The sequence below is a fragment of the Ovis aries genome, chromosome 26 (assembly GCF_016772045.2).
Source record: "Ovis aries strain OAR_USU_Benz2616 breed Rambouillet chromosome 26, ARS-UI_Ramb_v3.0, whole genome shotgun sequence".
Classification (NCBI taxonomy): domain Eukaryota; kingdom Metazoa; phylum Chordata; class Mammalia; order Artiodactyla; family Bovidae; genus Ovis; species Ovis aries.
The window spans coordinates 31,938,036-31,953,787 of NC_056079.1; positions in this window are offsets into that span (position 1 = coordinate 31,938,036).

A 15,752-nucleotide genomic window follows, 5' to 3' on the forward strand; every position below is an offset into this window, starting at 1 on the left:
AGCAAGGGCATATCTGATCAAAGGGTTAGAAAGGAGCATATCTGGATGCCACCCAGCACCCCTTTAATGGGTGTGGATGTCTCGGACAAGACCCTGAATCTCTCTGAACCTTAAGTCAGTCTCTTATGTATTGGGTGTCATGAAGATTTTATTAAATAGGGGTTCTGAGGCTAAAAACAAGTCTAAAAAGCACTATCTAGAAGTATCAATACAGGGACTTTCCCGGTAGCCCACTGGTTAGGACTCCACGCTTCCACTGCAGGGGGCGCAGGTTCCACCTGAGGGAAGTAAGATACCATGCGCTGTGCAGTGTGACCCAAAACAATTTTTTTAATAAAATAGAATAACCAATTTATACATTTCTCCAATGAATGAATAAATAAGTGAATGAGGTGAATGAGTGAATGAGAAAATGTCACTTCCATTCCTAACACATCCGGCGTGTCTGACTCTGCGACCCCATGGACTGTAGCCCACCAGGCTCCTCTGTCCATGAGATTTCCCAGGCAAGAATACTGGAGTGGGTTGTCATTTCCTTCTCCAGGGGATCTTCCCCACCCAGGGATCGAGTCCGAGTCTCCTGCATTGCAGACAGACTCTCTACCAACTGAGCCTCCAGGGAGTACATACCCAGAGTCTTGCACAAAATGAAGAACATTTCATCAAGAAGTGTTTTCTCTTTTTCCCCTTTCCATGGCAGCTTCTGACTCAAAGTCCAAACATTTGGGAAAGAAATAAAATGATCGTCCTCACTGCGAGGTCTCAACTGAACATCCAGACCTCAGCAGGCCCTCAGGAGAAAGCTGTTTACACAAGCCTATTGGGTCAATTACAAGGGCTGGGAATGGTTGGAAATTGCCAAACAGCATGCACTTGTCTGTTGAAGAGGAAGAAATAAGGTGCTTGAGCAGGAAATCAAATCAAGAACTAGCTTCACAAGTAACCATTCACCCCTTCCCCCCTTCCCCAGGGCAGGGCCAGCTTCACCTCGACCTGCCTTCTCCTGGCCGCCAGGACAGGCAGGACTGGTACCATGTAGGCCTTGATGGGAGATAGACGGCCTGTGTATTTTTCCACCAGGCCGCTGGATCTCAAGATCACAGTGATATCTTGGGAGGGTCTTTCTCCCACCTCCCTCCTCTTCAGGCCCCCTATTCCTCACCCTACCCTCTCTTCTCAAAAGAAAAATAGCTTCAGGGGAAAACAAGCCCCAGGTCTGTCTGCATGTAGACAACATTAATGGGAAACTCAGAGAAGAGAGTCCAGGAGACCTGGGAAGCTGTCACCACCCGCGTGAGCAGGGAAGATTTATGTTGAGGACCAGGATGTGGACATACCAATGAATTATCCTTTTGTGCCAAGGTAAATTGGATTGGGGGGGGAAATGTGTGTCCGAGAGGCAGAGCCTGGGCTTGGCCGCAGTCCTGGCGTCTGGCACCTGGGGAAGCGGTCCTACCTCTTATTCTTGTAACAGCACGACTATCCAGAGCCGATGACTCTTCCAGACTCTCCTGCATAAGAAGAGCTAACATTCACTGGGCACTTTTTAAGGACAGCATCTTTCTTGCATTAACTCATATGACCCTCCCGAACCCTAGGACTCTGTGACCCTCCCCACTTCAAGGATGAGTAAACTGAGGCACAAAGAGGTTGACTTGTCCAAGATGGAACAGCTAGGAAGTGGCTAAGGCAAGGCATGAACCCAGATGATGTCAGATTTGTCTCTTCCCAATTAAACCGTACTGACTGTAGCCACAGAAACTGTATAGAAATCCTTGAAGGAATACAATCCCTCTCTCCTTAGAGAAAGACACTTCCAAGCTCCCCCATGGGACATTTGCCAGCGTTCAAGGACCAAGATGCAGGGGCCTTTATAAACAAGAAAAGTGTTCTGTTTGTTGTACAAAAATAACTTAATACCATCTGTAGGCTCTCAGCAGCCTTTGAGAGAAGTCCGGAAGCAAAGGAACCCAAATGTACTGGGTGCTTTTGTTTTTAAAGTTTCTGGCGATAATACCTAAAACTGGTGGTGTGTTCAGTATTTCCCTCCATCTTTTCTATGCATCTATAAATATCTCAACAGATTCATAGTGATATGCCTTCATATTCTGACTGATTAGCTTAACAATGTTATCTCATGACCATTTTCCTTTCTGGGAAGCAATGAGGTATAGTAATTAAGCCCACAGGCTGGACTCTGAGAAAACTTAGATTCAAATCTTGGCTCTAGCACTCTGCAACCTATCCATTCTGGACCTCAACCCTTTGATTGACATAATGGCATTTTTAAACAGCTTCTTTGAAAATTGATATATAAGGGGGAAAATCAAATGTTTATGCTGCCGTTCCTATATAAACTCTTGATACTTTTCAGAAGAATTCCAACTATTAGGTGCAGAAGGAAAGGTAGAATTTTATTTTTTTTAATTTTTATTTTTACTTTATTTTACTTTACAATACTGTATTGGTTTTGCCATACATTGACATGAATCCACCACGGGTGTACATGCGTTCCCAGATATGAACCCCCCTCCCTCCTCCTTCCCCATAACATCTCTCTGGGTCATCCCCGTGCACCAGCCCCAAGCATCCTGTATCCTGCATCGGACATACACTGGCGATTCGTTTCTTACATGATAGTATACATGTTTCAGTGCCATTCTCCCAAATCATCCCACCCTCTCCCTCTCCCTCAGAGTCCAAAAGTCCGCTCTACACATCTGTGTCTCTTTTGCTGTCTCGCATACAGGGTCATCATTGCCATCTTTCTAAATTCCATATATATGTGTTAGTATACTGTATTGGTGTTTTTCTTTCTGGTTTACTTCACTCTGTATAATCGGCTCCAGTTTCATCCATCTCATTAGAACTGATTCAAATGTATTCTTTTTAATGGCTGAGTAATACTCCATTGTGTATATGTACCACAGCTTTCTTATCCATTCATCTGCTGATGGACATCTAGGAAAGGTAAAATTTTAAAATCACCAACAGAGGACTTCCCTGGCATCAGATCCCTCAGTCACTTTGATGACCTTTTCTACCTTTGCTGGACAAAATTCTCTGCTCTTAAAGGGCTGACAAGTTTGGGTTAGGCCCACTTGGATAAGGTGGCTCAGTGGTAAAGAATCTGCCTGTCAATGCAGGAGACACAGGAAACGAGGGTTTAATCCCTGGTTTGGGAAGATCCTCTGAAGGAAGAAATGGGAACCTACTCCAGTATTCTTGCCTGGAGAATCCCATGGACAGAAGATCCTGGCCTGGTGGGCTACTGTCCATGGGGTTGCAAAGAGTCAGACACAACTGAGCCCGCATGTGACTGAAAGTGAGATCAAGCACCTGGATTATCTCCCAATTATAAGGTCATCTGATTAGTAAGCTTAATTACACCAACAAAACCTCTTTTTCTGCATCCCATAACATGGTCATGGGGATAACACCAAGGGGTGAAGGTCACGGGGTCATTTTGGAATTCTGTCTACACCCCCTCCTCCTCACCCAACACCGCTCCCCTCTTTCCTGGACAAGAAGTTTCCCACCTTGGGTTTGGGAAGGTTGTTTGGTTGTTTCTTTGTTTACTTGGAGGATGGCAAGGAATTTAACAATACGGGGGAAATGCTTTATTTTCCTCTATATTTTACATCTTCCTTTTCGTTTTCTTCTACTGGGAGGGGACAGAGGAAAGGAGACAATCAAGGCCTGAATGGCCCGTGCAACTTCAAATAAGTTATTTATCTTCCTCATGCCTCCATCTCCTGGCTGGTCTCCATGAGGAATAAGTTAGGTGATATATAAAGTCCTTAGAACATGCCTGGCACCCAGTTAATCTAAATAAGTGTCAGCTATTAACATCTGTAAAATGTGAATAATTACGGTAAATACTTTATTGGGTTGTTATGGAGATTAAATGAGTTCTTCGGTGTTAAATACCCACTTGAGTCCAGAGCCAGCCATGCAGTACGTGTTCAGTAAAAGAGAGATGTTACGGTGCTGACCCAAGGCCCCAGATGGGGGTGCTGGACCACAGGAGAGAACCCTAGCACAATTTGAATTCCAGAGTAATCTGCAGCAAACTCATCAAGGGTTCTTGTTAACCTCAAGGTAAAGCCCAAACACTATAAGGAGTTTCAGAAGGCCCTAGAGCATCTATCTAGCCACCATGGGTCTTCCCCGGTGGCTCAGCGGTAAAGAATCCACCTGCAGTGCAGGAGATTCAGGAGACGCTAGTTCGATCCCCGGGTCGGGAAGATCCGCTGGAGGAGGGAAAGGCAGCCTACTCCAGTATTCTTGCCTGGAGAGTCCCATGGACAGAGGAGCCTGGCAGGATACAGTCCAGGGGGTTGCAAAGAGTCGGACACGCCTCAGTGACTAAGCACGCACAGAGCATCTAGAACCTCTTCAGCCTCATTTCCACACTCTCTGCTCACTCTCCAGGCAGCCTTCTGTAACAGACTGAATGTCTCCTGAATGAGGCGGACACCCCAGCTCGCCCCCACCCGCCCCCTCCCCGAGTCCCCAGTCGGCACCTGATTCCTACTCATCGGTTCGATCTCAGGTGGAAAATAACTTCTTTAGGAAACCACCCTTGGCCACCACCCCCCTCCCACCCCCTGACACACACACACACACACACAGAGGTGTGTCATCCCTCCCTAGGTCTACCTATGCTGCTGCTGCTATGCTAAGTCGCTTCAGTCGTGTCCGACTCTGTGCGACCCCAGAGACGGCAGCCCACCAGGCGCCCCCATCCCTGGGATTCTCCAGGCAAGAACACTGGAGTGGGTTGCCGTTTCCTTCTCCAATGCATGAAAGTGAAACGTGAAAGTGAAGTCGCTCAGTCGTGTCCGACTCTTAGCGACCCCATGGACTGCAGCCTACCAGGCTCCTCCGTCCATGGGATTTTCCAGGCAAGAGTACTGGAGTGGGGTGCCATTGCCTTCTCTGAGGTCTGCCTATAGCCTCCTCTATTTCTCCTGCCCCCCGCCATCAAAGTGTCTCAAACTGTGATGCAGCGGCCTGTTTACTCCTACGCACCCCTCCATGCCCTCCATACTCTCTAAGGCCGACTGTGAACATACAGATCCCTGGACATATTTTAGCCCTTCTTTCTGGAGGAAAAAGGAAACACATTAGATTAAGCTTCAGAAGACAGGGCTGGTCCCAGAATCGACTCTAACAAACTGTATTCTGCGGACAAATCACTCCCCTTCCTGGGCCTCAGTTTCTGCATCTGGGAAATGGGGATTTGACCTCGTGGCCTTTAACATCCCTTCCAGCAGTGCCGTCCTGGGAACCGATTGCCACTAGTCTCTAGCTGGACCTGTAACATGGCTGGGTTTAGAGATGGAGCCCCTTTTCCAGCCTCACCACTGCCTCCTGGACTCTGGGTGACCCTACTCCTGGGACCAAAGATGAAGACTCGTGCCCTTTCGAGTTCAAGTCCCAGGCCAGGCCCTGGTAGAAAGAGGGTTTTTCCCCCCCTTTAACAGCGTTATTGAAATATAATTCACATATGATACAGTCACCATTTAAAGTGTAAAATTGAATGGTTTTTAGTATATTCAGGGATATGTGCCACCATTAGCCAATTTTAGAACATTATCATCATCTCAAGAAGAAACTTCATATTGTTCAGCTATCACCCCAAAGCGGATTCTTCTAAGCGTACTTCCTCTGTGTGTGGGGGGGGGGGGAGGGGTGCATTGTTTGTTTTGATTTGTACGTTACAGGAAGAGGGAAAGGCTAATCAGGAGAAGAAATACAGCTTTTCCTATAAATCTCACTCATCATTTTCCTTTCTTTTTTTTTACTCTTTCTTTCTTTTTTTTACTTTCTGGCCTCACCCCTCAGCACATGGGGTCTTAGTCCCCAGGCCAGGGATCAGACCCACACCCCCTGCAGTGGAAGCGTGGAATCTTAACTGCTGCACCTCCGGGGAAGTCCTCATCTTTTTATCTCCCCTGTCCCCCATTTACTTTCTTTTCAAAACTGGGGTCTTTCCTCAGGGCAAGGACATCTGTGTTCCTTCACACAATGCATACAAGATTTTCTCAGGAGCTAGTTTCTTCAAAGGTCTGTCCAGCACAAAATGTTTTGAGAACAAACTCTTGACTGTTTCACACTGGGTGCTACACAGGTTACGGGGTGGGTCGGAGCTGGAGCAGAAGTGACGTCAGGCAGGCAGAGCTGGAGGGTGCTGGTCTGGGGAAGGAGCTGGAGGGTCAACTCGTGTGCCCCCAAGGGAGGCCCTCCAGCACCAGTGCCCAGGAAAATGGAAAGCCCAGCTATCTCCCATCAGACGTTGGAGGAAGGCTCCAGACGTTGCTAGAGGCCCAGCCACATGGAGATGCCCGAGGGGACCACTAGCTTTGGAATCTCAGTGTGAGATTCGCTCACGTGTTAGTTAACAGAGCGCTGCTGTGTCCCTCTCAGGCTCACCTCTCCACCGCGCCTGGTGTCAGGAACGCAGGCCGACCTTGGAGACACTGGGAGTGCAGCTGCAGACCTCTGCAATAAAGCGAGTATCACAGCCAGTCACCCGAATTTTTTAGTTCCCCAGGGCACATAAAAGTTATGTTTATACTACACTGTAGCCTAGTAAGTGTGCAGGAGCATCCTGGCTAAGAAAAACAGTGCACACGAAGGAGGGCGTTGACTGTACATAGGAAGATGGAGACAGTGAGCCAGCTCTCCCATCAGAGGACAAGATCAAAATATCAAAGGGGAAAAGCTGGAATAAGTTTCCTGCTACGAGACGGAAGATAACCGTGGGAACTCTGGTTATAAACATATATCTAAACACGTATCTTTTAAAGGAGTAAATGTATGTCTTTGGTGGGGGGGGGGGAATAATGCACATAGCTTAATTAAAAATTACTTTACTACTAGAAAAAAAAATGCCACCCATCCTCTGAGCCTTCAGCGAATCATAGTAGCAACACCAAGGATCACTGGTCACGGATCCTTATGACAAATATAACCCTAATGAGAAAGTTTGAAATATTGCGAGAATTACCAAAATGTGACGCCAAGACACGAAGTGAGCCAATGCCATTGGAAAATGGTGCCAACAGACTCCTTTAACGCAGGGTCACCCCAAACCTCACAAACGTGCGTTTGTAAAAATCACAGTATCTGCAAAGCACAATGAGCTCAAGTGTAATAAGATGAGGTCTGCCTGTATTCATTGCTTCCACTCACCAGAGAATAATTCTTCCTTTCCATGACACAGATCACCCCAAGTCCAGGCTCAGGGGCTCCTGGGGGCTCCCAGAAATGAAGCCTTTATGATGCTTTGGCCACGACACTGTGCTTTCCCATTGTTGCCTGATCACTTGGTCTAAGAAGCATGGAGTTTGCTGGACTTTTCTGGGCCCACCCCGCTTTATGTGTGTACCCCAACAAGATGGGGTCCCCGGAAACACAGTGTGTGCCCTGCACACCCAGGACCCATGCAGACTGCCCCGTAGTGCATTGACTCAGATTCATTTGAGGACATGGCACTCAGATCTCAGGGAAGGTATGGGGTCTTGAGGGAGCATCAGGGTTGCCCAAAGAAATGAGGGTGGGGAGAATGAGGATGGAGATAGCCAACAGGAGGACAGGGAGCGGGAGGGTAGGAAAGAGGAGGAAGGTGCCAGACCTGAGGCGGGCTGAGCGTGAGTCTCCAGAGACACAAGGTTCATGTCCATTCCCCACCAGGAGCTGACTCTAGCTGCAGATTTCAAAGGGTTCTCAGAACAAACGTACTTCCTGCCACAGCTCAGAGCTCTGGAGCTCAACTGGTGTGGGGGCAAGGAAAGAGCCAGAGAGTGGGTGTGTGCAAAGCCAGGGAGACAGACTTCCCTGGTGGTCCAATGGTTAGGATACCATGCTTCCACTGTAGATGATGTGGGTTCAACCCCTGGTTAGATAAGTTAGTTCAACTCCCTGGGGAGTTAAGATACCACCTGCCACCCAGTGCAGCCCAAAGAAAAAAAAAAAAAGCCAGGCAGAGTTTACTTATAGAGAGATGATCGCCGTGATGCAGCCAGCATCCTACAGAGAAGGCTCTGGTCCTCCTGCCAGCCACCTCCCTCTCCACCGCCTGCCTCCCCAGGATGGGGAGGGGGGTGCGGGGAGGGGTACCTTGGTTACAAGCAGCGGAACTGAGTTCCAGGAATCTGTGAAATGTTAGTCCGTCACAGGGTCGTACTTTCCCCCGTTTTTTCCTTTTCCCACTCTTTTCCCCAAACAGGGCCTGTGAATCCCCGCCTCTGTTACACATATTGGTTCTGACAGCTCAAATTAATATGTCAGATGCTGTGATCCTCGCTGGCGACAGGCCTTTTGACCCTATCAGTGCAATCTGCCTCCCTGATTGAAAATCTCTGCGCCTCAAATTGATTCCGAGTTTTATAAACATCCTGCAGCCATGATCCGAGGAAGCCACCAGTGGAAAACCTGGGGGAGCTTAATTTGCCCTCCCCTGTCTCAACTGCTCTGAACAGCAGGGCAGCGCAGCGGGACTAGCAAAGGGGTTAAAAGGAAGGCCTTAGACTGGCAACCTCGTAAGCTGAGAGTCTCAGGAAAAAGCCCCCTCGACTCCTTCCCCCACACCCCCAACTACCGCCTCCCCTGCAACCCCCCACTTGCCCTGCCTGCATCCTAAAATGCAGTTAGAATGATCCAGTGAGAGGGAAACTGATTAGGCATCAGAAGTCCTGGGTTGTCTAGCTGTGTGACCTTGAAAAAGTTCCTTAGCCTCTCTGAGCCTTGGTTTTCTCTTTATAACATGAAGATCATAATAATCACTGTTTAACTCAACAGGATTGCTGTAAGGGCGGTGTGAGATGATGCATCCTGAAGCACTGATGGAATGCAGGGACTTGTGACTGGTTTTTATAATACGCAGGGGAGGTCGATGAAACACAATTGTCAAAATGCTGATAACTGCAGATGCTGGGAGATGAGTTCGTAGGGATTCCTTATGCTCTTCTCTCAAATTTTATGCATACGTGAAATTTTCCAAACCGAATTTTTTTTAAATAAAATGCATTGAGCCAAAAAGTATATACATTTTAGAAGTATGTGTGTGAGTGTGCAGATGAGGGGTGTGTGTGTGTGTCTGTACAGAAAGGAGAAGTCATTTCCCAGTGAACCCTTCCCATCTAACACATTTAGGAGTCCCCAGACCTGTCCATTGGAACAGAGTCTTAACCAAAAAATGCTGATGGAGATGAATTTGGGTCAACATGAAAAGATGTTTGTGATACACTGTTGGTTTTTAAAATAGGTTATCAACGACTTCCCTGGAAATCCAGTGGTTAGGACTACTCATTTTCACTGCCAAGAGCCCAGGTTCAAGAGCTGGTCCAGGAACTAAGACCCCACAAACTGCTTGGTGCACTAAAAATAGTTCCTTAAAATAAAATAGGTTTTCAAACCTCCAGGGAAGGGACCAGGGCTTCCCAGGTGATGCTAGTGGCAAAGAATCCGCCTGCCAATGCAGGAGATGTGAGAGACTTGGCTTAAATCCCTAGGTCTTGAAGATCTCCTGGAGGAGGGCATGCCAGCCCACTCCAGTATTCTTGCCTGGAGAATCCCACGGACAGAGGAGTCTGGTGGATTATAATCCAAAGGGTCACAAAGAGTCGGACAGGACTAAAGTGATTTAGCCTGCACACAGAGAAGGGACAAATTCCTGAAAACGGATCAGCAGTGGGCAGGACAGATGTCTCTGCACAAGGGCTCCCTGTCTGCGAAGACTCTTCCCTACAGAGTCCATCTGACCTCCTCTGCGTGCACCCAGCGACGACTCCTCCTGCCCCCAGCCCCCAGCTCACACGAAGCACCCAGGATGATCGGTCATCATTTACCTGCCTGCTCCTGCAGCCCTCAGAGCTCAGGGCTCCAGGGTGCTGCCGAGACCTGGGTCCCAGGCACCCAGCTCCACACAGAGCAGCATGTCACTGATGGAATCAGCAAGTCCTCTGCTCACAACTGCTCTGCTGCGACCTCCCTCCAGGTTCCAGCACCTTCTGTCTTCTGATGGCTCTCCCTGCCACGCAACCTCTCAGGCCCAGCTCCCACAGGCTGCCAGCTCCGTCACAGGAGACCAGCATCTCTACTAAGCCTTGTCAGAGGTTTGGGAGGGTTTCAGGTCCCGTTGTGGCCGAGTATGCTCACATGACCCTGACAGGTGCTCCCATGGGGGGCAGCCCAGCCTGCCTGCCATCAGCAGGAGGGGAACTTGTCCTCCTCTCAGGACAGGTTCTGGGAGCGGTAGGATCGAACAACCAGGCCCCCTGCCCCGATGTCAGCTGGCCATTTTCTACCCCATGTTAATGATGCCACGGAAGAAACAGAACTTCCTTCAAACCTGTGCAGGGCTTCAGGGCAACTCCCAGGGGTCCTTCATGCCCACCACCCACCCCCCGGCCCCACCCCCCGCCACAGGGAGAGCACTCTCTCCATCCCATGACTGGCCTGACCCAGCCGTGCTTGGGGGAGGGGGAGCAGGTGGGCAGGAGAAGAGAGATCAGAGGAAGGAGAAGGGGAGACTGCCTCTGGGTGAACCAAGAGACACCAGCCAAGGGCACACCCGCAGAAGGGCCCCAGCTTTCCACGCCAGAGTCCATCTTGAACCGCAGGGGAAGTTCTGGACAATCTCAGTTCCTCCTGGTGGAGGCTGTCGGTCAAGAATGTCTTGGGGAGGGAGGGGGCAGGAAAAAAAAGAATGTCATGGCTCAGCATCCTAGCAGACACTCCCTCCCACCGGTCACCTCCCCAGGGCCCTGGAGAAATAATGAATGCAGGCGCCTCCCCCTCCCTTCCTCACCACCCCACTTCCCAAGTTGTCACAGATGAAAATGTTTTCCAGCTGGTCTCCTTGACTGTAAGCAAAACTACTCACTCACTGCAAGTTGTCTCCAAATAGACGCTGACTCATAAACACAGCGTTTGTCTTCAAAGTCTGTCTGTCTCAAGCACTCTGGCTTTGCAGCTCTTCTGAGCTCCTGTCTGGTCCCAGGTATGTGGAATCTATGGAACCGTGTGGCCTTGGGCTCAAATCCTAGCTCCCTCATTTACCAGCTGTGTGACCTGGAGCAAGTTGGTTAATCTTTCTTCTGTGCCTTGTTTGTCCTCATCTGTAAAATGCGAATGATAATTGTATTTACCAAATAGGGATGTTTAGGGGATTAGTTGAGTTCATACTTGCAAAGCTCTTAGCACATTGACACATAGTACATGCTCTGTATTAGCTGCCATCACAATCATCACCATCAACATCACCACCACCATCACCATCATCACCGCCACCATCATCACCATTACCACCATCATCACCATCACCACCACCACCATCATCATTATCACCATCATTATCATCACTATTACTGTTTATTAGGAGCCCTTGTTTCTGGCTTCCTGAATATTCATCTTGTTCTTCTCTCCTACCAAATCAGGCTGCCCCACCTCTTTACTCACCAAGAAGTATGTTCTCAAAGTCCAAATCATTTCTCAAAACTAAAATGATTTTTCTTTCTCAAGCTCTTCTATTTCCTATAGACCAGACTCATTCATTCATGGTGTTTTATGATCCTCAAGACATTGGATTTTCTCCTGCCAAAGCAACAAAATAGCCTCTGTTCATCCATGAGTTTGTATTAATAACTGCTGCCAGTTTCCAGAGCTCTTTTTTACTTACACTCTGCTGTTAATCCTTTATGGAGGCCTGGAAATGATAAGTGAGTCACCCGGGGTCTTTTCCCTTCCTGATTACAGCTTGTACATGGCAAAGCTGCAGCTGGACTCCTGGCCTATCTGACTCTAAGTTCAGTGTTCTCCAAACCTCACCTGCCTCCAGGGAGACTCAGGAGATTGCGCATCTGAGAACAAACACTGGCCATTGCGGAGAAGTCACTTCTAGGTCACCCTTTTTCCTCTCAAGGGTCTCTGGAGCTGCCCATCAGAACAAAGTCTTATAAAGGGTGCATGTGCTAAGTCGCTTCAGTCGAGTTCGACTTTGTGCGACCCTATGGACTGTAGCCTGCCAGGCTCCTCTGTCCATGGGATTCTCCAGGCCAGAACACTGGAGTGGGCTGCCATGCCCTCCCCCAGGGGATCTTTCTGACCCAGGGATTGAACCCATGTCTCTTACGTCTCCTGCATTGGCAGGCGGGTTCTTTGCCACTAGTGCAAACTTAACAGGGTGATGGAGATGAATTCTGGAGGAAAGGGAGGTTTGTGGTATGCAGTCGATCTTAAAAATAGATTATAAAACATTACATACAATGAGATTTCATTTTGGTGAAAATACCCACGTGCTATGCTTAGTTGCTCATCCATGTCCGACTCTTTGCGACCCATGGACTGTAACCTGCCAGGGTCCTCTGTCCATGGGGATTCTCCAGGCAAGAATACTGGAGTGGGTTGCCATGCCCTCCTCCAGGGGATCTTCCCAACCCAGGGATTGAATCCAGGTCTCCCACATTGCAGGCAGATTCTTTACTGTCTGAGTCACCAGGGAAGAATTTTTAGAAGACCCTGCAATGGGAAGGACCTCATAGCTATGAGTCAAACCCAGGTTTGCTCACTCACACCAGGTCCCATTGGCCCAAGAATACTGGAGTGGGTAGCCTATCCCTTCTCCAGGGGATCTTCCCCACTCAAGAATCAACCCAGGGTCTCCTGCATTGCAGGTGGATTCTTTACCAGCTGAGCTACCACCCATACCTACACACACAAAGAAAAGAAACAGAGTTCCTATACACTTGGTGTCAACCATAGTAGAAATAATACATTTTTACAATTCTTTTGCCTTGTCTGTATTTTCTAATTTTTCCCACAAAACACACTATCGTGTTTGTAATTTAGAAAAATTAAGACTCGGAGGGAAATGGACACAGATGCACACGTGCTTCACTGTCTGCCCGAGGGAGGCTGGTTTGGAACTTTCTCCTTAATGAAGAGAAACAGACTCACAGGAGGAGTCTGGCCTCTACTTGGGCTCTCTGCACGAGACCTGGATGCCACACATGACAGCCGTCCCTGAGTTTTCAGGAGAGCCTTCTTTCCTCCTCCAAACCAGAGCGAAACCAGAGGTGGGTACCAGCATTGCGGGTCAGAAGGGAAACAACCATCACCTTCAAACCATCCCTAACGTGGGCGGAGTACTTACACGATTTCCCTTTAAATCCACACCCCAGCCTAGGAGGTAAACTGGGCAGGCATTATTCTCTCTCTGCCACAGATGAGGAAACTGAGACCCACAGGCGTGAAGGAATCTGCAGAAGACCCTGCAATGGGAAGGACCAGACAGCTGCAGATCAAGCCCAGGTCTCCTGGCACTCAGTTTGCTCACGCACACCAGATCCCACCGGCACATTCGAAGGCCCAGGCTATTGTGCCCAGGATTTGAGAAGCCACAATGGCCTTCCTGTTACCCCAAACCTTCTCCCTACCTGGGAACTTCCTACCCTCTACCTGGTCTCAGAACTTCCTGGCGGGACCCTCTCCCAGCCAGGTGGCTGCAAAAGAGGTCAGGTGTATTAGCTAGCTAGGGTCGCCTTAACAGCATATTATAGATGGGTGAGTGACTTACACAACTCAGATGTGTTGTTGCATAGCTCTGAAGGCTAGAAGTCCAAGGTCAAGTGTGGGGAGGGTTGTTTCTTCTGAGGCCTCTCTCCTTGGTCTGTCTTCTCCCCGCATCTTCACACAATCCTCTCTCTGCACCCATGTCTGAATTTACTCTTCATATAACAGCACCAGGACTATCGGATGGGGGCCCACCTAATAACTACATTTTTTTTTTTTTACTTTATTTTACTTTATAATACTGTATTGGTTTTGCCATACATTGACATGAATCCACCACAGGTGTACATGCGTTCCCAAACATGAACCCCCTCCCACCTCCCTCCCCATAACATCTCTGTGGGTCATCCCCATGCACCAGCCCCAATGACATCTTTAAAGACCCCCTGTCTGCAAATAGAGTCACCTTCTGGGGTACCCAGGGTTAGGACTTCAATATATGAGTTTGAGAAGGGACACCATTCATCCCATAACACCAAGTGAAATCTCTCTAAACTGGAAGGCTCCCCAAACTTCCCCTGTTGACACTTTAGCAGGAACTGATGACCACTGATACTGGTAACCCTTTGAGTCCCAAGAGGGATGAATTGCCAAGAGGCAACCATGTGGGGAACCAGAGTGCAAGCCCTAGGACTGGGGGCAAGGGGGTAGAACACGAGGGAGCAAGGAAGATGGGTGCTGAGAGGGCAGGTCCTCTGCAGACTCCATGTGAAATGAGGAGGCCGGACCAGAACTCTGATAGCCCAGGAGTCCATGTAAACACTTGTGCAGCTGACAAGTGGGCAGGGGAATCACAAAACATTTTTGTCTGTAATGAAGGATTATTATAGGGCAAGGCTTTCTTTCCTAGAAAGAAAAAAAAAAAAAATAGAAAGTTCTGGAACTTTGGGCAAGTCTCTTCCTTACCAGGAAGAGAAGGAGTTTAGAGTTCAGGGTACCTAACTTCCCTTCTAGCTCAAATGCTTTCAGATTCTAAGGCAACAATTCTTTTTTTTTTTTTTTGAGGTTTTTTTTTTTTAATTTTTAAAATCTCTTTTAATTTTTAAGTTTTTTTATAGATGTATAGAAGTATAGCTGGTTTGCAATGTTATGTCAATTACTGCTATACAGCAAAGTAATTCAGTCATACATATATATATATACATTCTTTTATAAAATATTCTTCTCCATTATGGTTTATCATAAGATATTGAATATAGTTCTCTGTGCTATACAGTAGGACCTTGTTGTTTATCCACTCTATATATAAGAGCTGACATCTGATAACCCCAACCTCCCTCCCCTTCCTTCCCTCAATCCCCAGCCGTTGGGAACAACCAGCCTAAGATGATGATTCTTCTTCATGATTTCTCTGGAAATACAATAACATTTTTTCTGGACCCAGCACATTGTAGGTACCCAGATAAATTCAGCTTCCTTCCTCCATCTGTCCCCTTTCATTCCTACAGCTGTTCTCAGCTCCCAGTTCCTCCTCCTGGGTTACATAACAGAAGAGAGAGAGAGCGGGGGAGGGGTGGGGGGGCAGAAAAAAGCCCCAACAATTTACACGCGAAAAGGCACATCTAAATGAAAGAAAGGAAAATATCCATGCGCGCTGACATCGCAGAACGGCCTGTCAATTTCCAGAGAACCTGCGCGACTCTTCGGAAGGTTGCCAGCACAAGTATAACCGGAAAGTAAACACGTTCCTGACCCCGAGACCCCAGCAAGCACTTCCGTTTCTCACACCCCCAGGGTGAAGGCTCTGCTCCATCATCAGACCCTAAGGAATCTCTGTCACTCAGCCACCCAGGCTGGGCAGGGATCAGGGGCTGCCTCTGATCTGCCCTGCCTCTGGGCTGCCTTGGCCAAAGTAGGTCCGAACGGTGACCGGAGACATCCAATCTGGGATTCACTAGCCGATGACTCTCCCGACGGGGGCATCTGGGCTCCTCTCACCCCTTCCCAGAGCCAAGGAGGCTGGGGAGAAAAGGCCCTTCCAAGCTTGCCCGGTGAGCTGGACTTTCTGTCCCCAGGCCAGGCTGAGCCTGCCACACACAACTCACAGCGAGGGGATGAGCAGCTCGGAGTTGGGGCGGAGGGGTGCCTAGCAGGAGGGGTGCCTAGCAGGAGGGGAGAAGGTGCCCAGCTGCTGCTGCTGATCTGGGCGCCGAGCAGGATGAGGAAAGAGA